The 8,597-nt window shown below is 42.7% G+C and overlaps 1 pseudogene across 1 annotated transcript; it reads right to left on the bottom strand.

Moving 5' to 3' along the window:
* Positions 1 to 310: 310 nt before the first annotated feature.
* LOC306662311 (small ribosomal subunit protein eS10-like) lies at positions 311 to 2,980 on the bottom strand (annotated as a pseudogene). The gene is made up of 3 exons: positions 2,489 to 2,980; positions 1,012 to 1,111; positions 311 to 416 (listed from the first exon to the last, which is right to left on the bottom strand). The product of its transcript is annotated as a small ribosomal subunit protein eS10-like (transcript).
* Positions 2,981 to 8,597: the final 5,617 nt, after the last annotated feature.

The raw sequence follows: 8,597 nt of genomic DNA, 5'->3' as shown, positions 1-8,597 counted from the left end.
GCTTAGGGAGGGCATGCCGCTACCCAAAGTGTCACATCTGATCAACCCCAGGCTGTGACCCTTTCATCCTGAAGGGATTGGAGGGTGGGAACTTCTGTTGGGGAGCTCAGAGACCCATGGAGCTCATACACCTTCAGGACCTCTTGAGTTCAAGCCTCCTCCATGAAATCAACTTTCTTTCCTTGTGTCAGCTGTCTGGGAGTTAGGGGTGCAATGTGGGCACTTGGCCTTCAGCAAACAGAATTGATGCTAGCAGCACTGGGCACTGGCCCCTCCCCTCTGCAGACCTGGGGAAAACAGCCTGGAGTCTTTAGGTCACCAGTGCCACCTGCTGCCCATGAGCTGCTACTGCAGGGCCATCTGCCAGGCTTGGCTCATTCTCAGGGCTCTGGATGTGGCCTGTGGACACACTGACGCTAGGCAGGAGAAGAACAGGAGACAGGCCTAGGTCCCTGGATTTGCAGTAACAGCCATGTCTCAGCATTCCTTTTTTGAAAATTAGCTTCCTCCCAGAGGACACAGATGTCCTCCTAAGAACTGTGCAGAGAGCAGTGTTTTCACAGATTACCTAGATATTCAATAGTGCACACTACAAGAAAACAGAGGCTCAAAGTCAGAAAGTTTGAACATTGTTTAGGAAATAATGTGTTAGAGATGTGCCTGCTTCTCTGCTGAGGGGAGGCGAGCACAGGCAGAGAGGAGAGCGCCCTGGAAATGTGCCCTGTGTGCAGCAGCTGTGGAGCAGAGAAGGAGGCTGTTCTGATGGGCCCGGAGTGCCTGGGAAGCTGCTGAGTGGAATCCGGGAGTCTCGCTTGACCCGTGGGAGTGCCGTCAGGGAGATTTGGTGAAAGAGTTTGGGAACTCATAAAGAAAGTTGCCAGCTAACCCACAAGTTGCCTGCTGTGACCCCAGAGGGTGCCTGGCCCATGTGCCTGGGACAGGTGCAGAGGGGATTGTGCCCGGTCACCCAGGTCAGCTCTCGAGGAGATGAGCTCCATTAGCTGCCGGCACCCCACAGCAGCTGCTGAGCGGGTGCCTATCATGGCAGACAGAAGCACCTTCACTCCAGGGTTCACCTGAGTAGTTCCTACCCGAAGCAGTGACAGCGTCACTGTGGAAATGGAGACTGCACGGTTACAGTGGGATTTAGAGTCGGCCCTAGGACCCGGATGGTGAGCAGGTCTCCAGCAGCCAGGGGCCTGGATCCGATCTCTAACACTCTCATCAGAGTTCCAAAGCCCAGGATGAAACCCCAACTACTGCACCTACAATGGAGACTCTGCTGCCCCAAGTGGGAGGCTTGCCTGCGGTCACCTGTGCATCCCCCAGGCTGGGGAGGGAAGCTGAGAGCTACGGTCTTGAGTCCCAGCCACTGTGACGAGCAGCTAGGTGGGAGCAGAAGACATGGGCTTCACAACCCGGCTCTCCACTCAGGGCCGAGAGCACCAAGGATGGAAAACATCCCTGCCAAGAGTTCAACCACTGAGTGGAAACAAACCTTTATTTTTGTGTTCAGTATTTCTCCCCTAATTTTTTACTTTTAAAAGATTTGATTTTTAAAATATTTTTCAAATTTCATTTCATCCTTCTCTTTTGTTTTCTTCCCATTTTACGTTTTTTGTGTTGGTGTGTGTGTGCGTATGTGTATTGTGTTGGTGTCTGTGTGCATGTGTCTGTGTGTTTTGCTTTGTTTATTGGTGTATGTGTGTGTGTTGTGTGAGTGTGTATGTATGTGTGTGTTGTATGTATTGGTGTATGTGTGGTGTGTGTTCTGGTGTGTGTGTGTTTCTTGTCCTGGGGATAGGTTCAAAAATATATTCATATGCTGCTGCATTTATTGTAGTTACTTCTTCGCCACTGTTTATTATTTAGCCTTGGTTTGACTGAGGTGAGTTAATACCATGAGAGTGTTTGAGTTGTTTTGATCTTGCCTTTGTTTGTGGTCATTTCCTGTTTTTTTTTTCCTTTTATTTCCCCTTCTCGGGTCTATTCCTCCACTAACAGCTGTAAGTTACTCTTCCTGCTTCCTCTTTCTCATTATTTGATTATTTAAAAAAAATTTTACTCATATTTTTGTAGAGTTATCATATACCGCATATCTCCTGCCTCTCCTCTGTTCACTTTTATTTTCTTGGTATCAGGGATTGAATACAGTGGTGCTTAAGCAGTGAGCCCCGGTCCCAGCCCATTTTATATTTATTAGGGACAAGGCCTCACTGAGTTGCTCTAGTCCCTCACTAATTTGCTGAGCCTGGCTTTGAACTTGCAATCCTCCTGCCTCATCCTCCTGAGCTGCTGGGACTATGCGTGTGCACCTGGCCTCCTCTGTTTAGTTTGTGAATATTTCAAGCTTTCTCTTGCCTTCCTATCCTACTATATTTTCGCTGTTTGAATCATAGAGTTTATGTATTTCCTATACCTATCTTTTTTTTTTTTTTTTTCCTGGCTATAAGTTTATTCACAACAAAATAATCCTGTCCAACCTCACTAGGTGGCTGACCACATCCATGACCAAATCCTCCTCTAAACTGGAATTCGGTTGCTGACCCAGCCCCAGCCTTGGCTTTCTTGTCAACACCAGGGGGCACAGCACTCCGTGGGTAGGTATCTCTGTCAGCTTCCCCTCTTGTGAGCCTTGCAGGTCGCTCTCCCTCCAGAACTTTGGGCCGAGGCCTGCCCATTTCTAGTCGGCTATGGTGTAGAGTGGCAGGCACCATGGCAGGTGGCAGGTGGAGGTAATCACGGACATACTGGATGCCCTCGTTGGTCAGGTACCAGTAGAAATGTCTCCATGCAAACTGTCCCTTCACATAGCCTCGAGACCTGAGAGACTGCATGGCCTTCATGAAATGAAGGTTGGGTACATTCTTATCTGCCAGCTCGGGGGGCTTGGGCATGTGGACATCCTTCTTGGCTACCATTACTCCCTCTTAAAAAGGAGTTCATAAATGACAATCAAATTCTATTCGGGCATCAGCATTGCGGAAGCTTTAAGGTCCAAAGCCAAGGCTGGAAAGCCCTATACCAATCTTACTGTGATTATTAATACAACGGACAGCATGGTGGACACCTGCTGTTTAGTGCCTGATCTAGTGCACACTTGTGCACTGCTGGTGCTGATGTTAAATGCTGACCCCATCATTCCTGTACAGGTGGTCACTGGTGTTATGGATGTTAGAGTAACACTGGACATTTACATAGGCTGTACATCTGTTGCTAACATTAGTGCTATTCCCGGCTCCCTTCTTACTCGAGAAGGACTGAAAAGATGGTGACACTTCAGGTTCACAGAGAAGAGATCTTGCTGCCTAGCAAAACTCCCAACTTGGCCATTTACCTTAAACCTCATTCTAACCACACCTAGTCCCATTTGAGACTCGATGATACTTCAACACAGAGAACCAACGAGACAACAACCCCAAAGCAGCAATCAGACCCTAAGTAGGAACACCCACTGGGGGACCTCAGGTCACTCCTGGGCATCTACACAATCATATAAAACAAAGTCCTAAAACAAAGACGGTAACCACACACAAAAGGACACACATATAAAGGAGGAAGGGGAAAAGATTTCCTCCCAATCTGTAGGCTCTCTTCACATTATTGATTGTTTCCTTTGCTGAGAAGAAGCGTTTAAGTTTGAATCCATCCCATTTATTGCTTCTTGTTATTTCTTCTTGTGCTTTAGGAGTCTTGTTCAGGAAGTCAGAGCCCAGGCTGACATGGTGCAGTTTGGGCCTCCTTTTTCTTCTAGTGCCCAAGTCTTTGATTCCTTTTGAGTTGAGTTTCATGCAAAAAATACAATCGATCAACAAATACATGAAAAATATTCCACGTCTTTAACAATTAGAGAAATGCAGATCAAAAGGTTACATGTCATCCCAGTCAGAATGGCAAATAAAAGAATAGAAACAACAATAGAAGTCGAGAAGGATGTGGGGGAAAGGCACACTCACACACTGGTAGTGGGAATCCAAATTGGTGCAACCATTATGGAAAGCAGTATGGAGATTCCTGTGAAATCTTAGCAAGGAACCACCATTTGACGCAGCTATCCCACTCCTCTGTTTATACCCAAAGGATTTAAAATCAGCATACTACATTGACACAGCCCAGCCATGTTTATAGCAGCTCAACTCACAATAACTAACTATAGAACCAACCCTAGGTGCCCCTTCGGAGATGAATGAGTAAAGACAATATGGTATATATGTACATATATATGATGATCAATTACTCTGGCTGAAAGAAGAATGAGATTATGGAATTTGCAGGTAATGGATGGAGCTGGAGAATATCATGCTAAATGCAATAAGCCAATACCCCCAAACCAGAGGCAGAATGTTTTCTCTGATATGCAGATGCTAATTCACTACAGTGGGATGAGGGCAGGAAAGACTAAAGATCCCTTAGGCGAGGGGAGTGAAGGGGGTGGAAGGGGTATAGGGATGGGAAGGACAGTAGAGTGAAACGGACCTTATTACCCTAGGTACATATATAACTGCACGACTGGTTGAAGTTTAGCTCATCTACCAACAGAAGAATGAGAAAGTATACTCTCTATATATATGATGTATCAAAGTGCATTCTATTGTCAAGTATTACTAATTAGAACAAATGAAAAATAAAAAAAATTTTAAAAGATGAAGGGGAATTTATCTTGGTGGATGTGCAAGTCTAAGACATGAAACATGAGGAAACAGGCAAACAAATCTGTCTCTAAAATCCCCCAACAAAGGAAATCACAAATATGGAAGTGCATGAAATTCCAGAGAAATATTATAGAATATTGAGTACTAAAATCCTCAGTGAACTAAAATAAGATCATAGAACAAGTCAGGAGAACAATACAGGAGATGAAGGAGCATTTTAATAAAGAAATAGGGATGTTGAAAAGAAAACAGAAGTCCTGGAAATGAAGTAGATAGGGATGAAATGAAAAATTCACTTGAAAACATCAGCAACAGATTAGCTTGAGTAGAAAGTAGAAGTTCAGTCCTTAAAGACAGGGCATATGACCTTGAACACTAGTATGCAATAAAGAGGTGTTGGGGGGAAGGCTGTGATCAGAGTGCACGAGAACTCTGGGACAGCATTAAGAAGAAACCTCAGGGTCATTGGGTAGAATAAAATCTGGAGATACCCACTAAAGGCATCAAGGACATTTTCAATGACAGAGTAAGGGGAACGTTTCCCATATTATGAATGGAGAACCATTCACATCCAGGAAGCATATAGTACCCCATGTAAAAAGATGAAAACAGAACCTGTCCAAGACACAACAGTCAAACATAGAAAATAATGAAAGAATATTAGAAGCTGCAGGAGGAAAGCGTCAGTTCATATTTAGAGGTAAACCAATAAGGTTCACCTCTGACTTCTCAATGCAGACCCCCAAATCTAGGTCGGCCTGAAATGAGATATGCCAAGCTCTAAACGAAGACAATTGCAAGTCATGATTGCTATCTTCAGCAAAGATATCTTACAAAATCAGAGGAGGAACACAAACTTTCCATGAGAAGGAGAAACTAAAATAATTCTTGTACACTCAGTTGGTACCAAAAGGAATACTTGAAGATATAGTATCAACAAAGGGACCCCAAAACAAACATCAAATCTCTAAAATAGATGAAGATGACTAAAGTAGAGGATCCAAATAAGTGAATATCAAGACAGAATTAAATATAGCAAACAAACCACAATGACAGGAATCCACAAACTCATATCCATTATTCTGCTGAATATCAATAGTCTCACCTCCACCATAAAAGACATAGATTAACAGAATGTATTAGAAAACAAGATTCAACTGCATCCTGTTTGCAAGAGACTCATCTCATAGGCAAAGACACACATAGGCTGGAAGTAACAAAACGAAAAACAGTATTCCATGCTAATGGAGCTTCGAAAGGAAGCAGGAGTAGTTATTTTTTTTATACCTACGAAGTTTGCAGATTTCAAGCGAAAATTAACCAGAAGAGACAAAGAAGGCCACTGCATACTGGTAAAGGAACAAGCCAATAGGAACATATAATGATAGTAATCACCTTTGCCCCTAATATCAGTTCACCTAATTACATAAGAAATAATTCTTGACATTAAATTTCAGATAGTGTCCAATACAATAATAATGTGTGATTCTCAATATACTCTTATCATCAATAGACAGGTAATACAAATATAAAAACAATCAAAATATTTATGACCTACATAATATTAAGTATTGAAATAATATTAAGTAATGAAATTGAAAGTGTCATTAAAAGCCTTGCAACAAAGACAAGCCCAGGACCAGATAGATTCTCAGCTGAGTTCTACCAGACTTTAAAGAACTAACGACAGTCTTGTTCAAATGATTCCATGAAATTGAAAGGGAAGGAACACTCCCAAATATATTCGATGAAGCCAGGATAATCGTGATACCAAAACCAAACAGAGGCATATCAAGGAACAAAAACTACAGACCAAAATCCCTGATTAATATATAAGCAAAACTTCTTAATGAAATATTAGCAAACTGCATTAAGAATACATCAAGGATTCAATGCACCACGACCAAGAGGATTTCATGCTAGGCATGCAAGGAGGCTTCAGCATATGCAAATCAATATATGTAATTCACCACTTAAATAGAATCAAGGACAAGAATCATATGATCAGCTCCATGAGATGCAGACAAGGCCTTTGGTAAAATCCAGTACCTATTCATGAAATAACACTGGAGAAACAGGAGGAGAAGGCACTTACCTCCACATTATAAAAGCTATATATAACAAACCGAAATTCAAAATCATAGTGAATGGAGTTAATTGGAAAGAATTGCTTCTTTAATAAGACACGTTAAGTTCAAGAAATAAAATCAACAATCAATAAGAAGGACATGGTCAAATTAAAAAGTTTATGCACAGCAAAGGAAATGATTCAGAGCAGGAAGAAAGAACAAACAGAATAGGAGAAAATCTTTCTCAGTTCCAACTCTGGCAAGGGACTAATATGCAGAATATATAAAGAACACAAAAAGCTTGACACCAAAAAACCAAAAAATCCAATCAATAAATGGGCAAAAACTAATTAGACACCTCTCAAAAGAAGAAATGCAAATGGGCAAAAATATATGGAAAAAGGTTCAATGTCTTTAACAAGCAGGAAATGCAAATCAAAACAGCACTAAGATTTCATCTCACTCCAGTCAGAATGGCAGTAATCAAGAACACAAAACATAATAAATGCTGGCAAGGATGTGGGGAAAAAGGTACACTCACTCATTGGTGAGACTGAAAATAGGTACAACTACCCTGGAAAGCAGTGTGGATATTCCTCAGACCCTAGGAATGAAACCGCACTGTATGACCCAGCTATTCCACTGCTTGGTATTTATCCAAAGACAAAATCAGCATGCTATCATAGAGCCACGTCACTGTTTGTAGCAGCATAAGTCACAATAACCAAGCTATAGAACCAGCCTAGGTGCCCTTCAACAGATGAATGGATTAAGAAAATGTGATTTATAAACTGGAGTTTTATAACCATAAAGAAGAATGAAATCATTGCATTTGTGGGTAAGTAGATAGAAATGATAATATCATTTCAAGTGAAATAAGATAGACTCAGAAAATCAAGGGTTGAATGTTTTATATGTGGAAGCCACAACAAAATAAGAGCAAAAAGGCAGGGGGACAGATATCATAAAAATATAGGGAAGATCAGAGAGAAAAGAGACTGGGAGAGAGGGAGGAAACGCAGAATGAATCAACCAAAATCATGCCACGTGTGTGTGTAAGGAGACTACAGGGAATTCCAGTTTTGTGTATATTTAGAAATCACGAATCAAAAATAAATAAACAGTAAAAGGAGGTTCAGAAGAGTATAGGAAGGAGAATGGGGGAGGGAAAAAGAACAAATTAAAATACATCTGATTATTGCAAAATAAACCCAATTATTATATGAAACTATAACACACTAATAAAACCACAAGAAGGAAGAAAAAGGAAAAGTCTTTGATATAATGAAAGCAATAGGTGTCCTGGACATGTTAACAGGAGGCCTGGAGGCCAGAGCTCGGCCTTGGAGTTTGAGAGAGTTAGACCATGAGGAATTAGACTGGCACTCAGGTCAGTATTCTCCAGAGACGGGAGGACACTCACTGACCCTTAGGCACTGATGGGAAAGCTCTGATCTGAAACGGTCAAGAGCCCTGATGAGCTAGAGGGCGCTTCTTTCTCCATATGACTTTTTGCCTTGTCTATTCTACATCCTAGGGGAGCAAATTCCTAGAGTCTGTGAAGAAGAGCTGCGTGCTTAGGTCAGTCGTCCAGGTAGTGCTGGAAGGACTCCGCAGGCCTGTGGGATCCGTTGGTGGAAGCGCTGAGGGAAGGTCACTGGGACAGCCTGGGTCTTTGAGAACCTGGGGCTTTGGAGGCTGGGTGACTGTCTGAGTCAGGTGACCCACTTGAGGGGAGTCACTGCAGGGCAGTGGCACATGCATGACTGCAGAGGAGACTGCCCGACCCCACAGCCTGAGCCCAGGTGAGGCCTCCCTCCTGCACAGGGGTAAGAGCTGCCCCCATTGCGAGTCAGGCCAGAGGACTCACTCTGTC

Source organism: Sciurus vulgaris, assembly GCF_902686455.1.
Source record: "Sciurus vulgaris genome assembly, chromosome: 5".
NCBI lineage: Eukaryota > Metazoa > Chordata > Mammalia > Rodentia > Sciuridae > Sciurus > Sciurus vulgaris.
The sequence above is the reverse complement of the archived record's forward strand: the minus strand, read 5'-3'. Positions and strand labels throughout refer to the sequence as shown.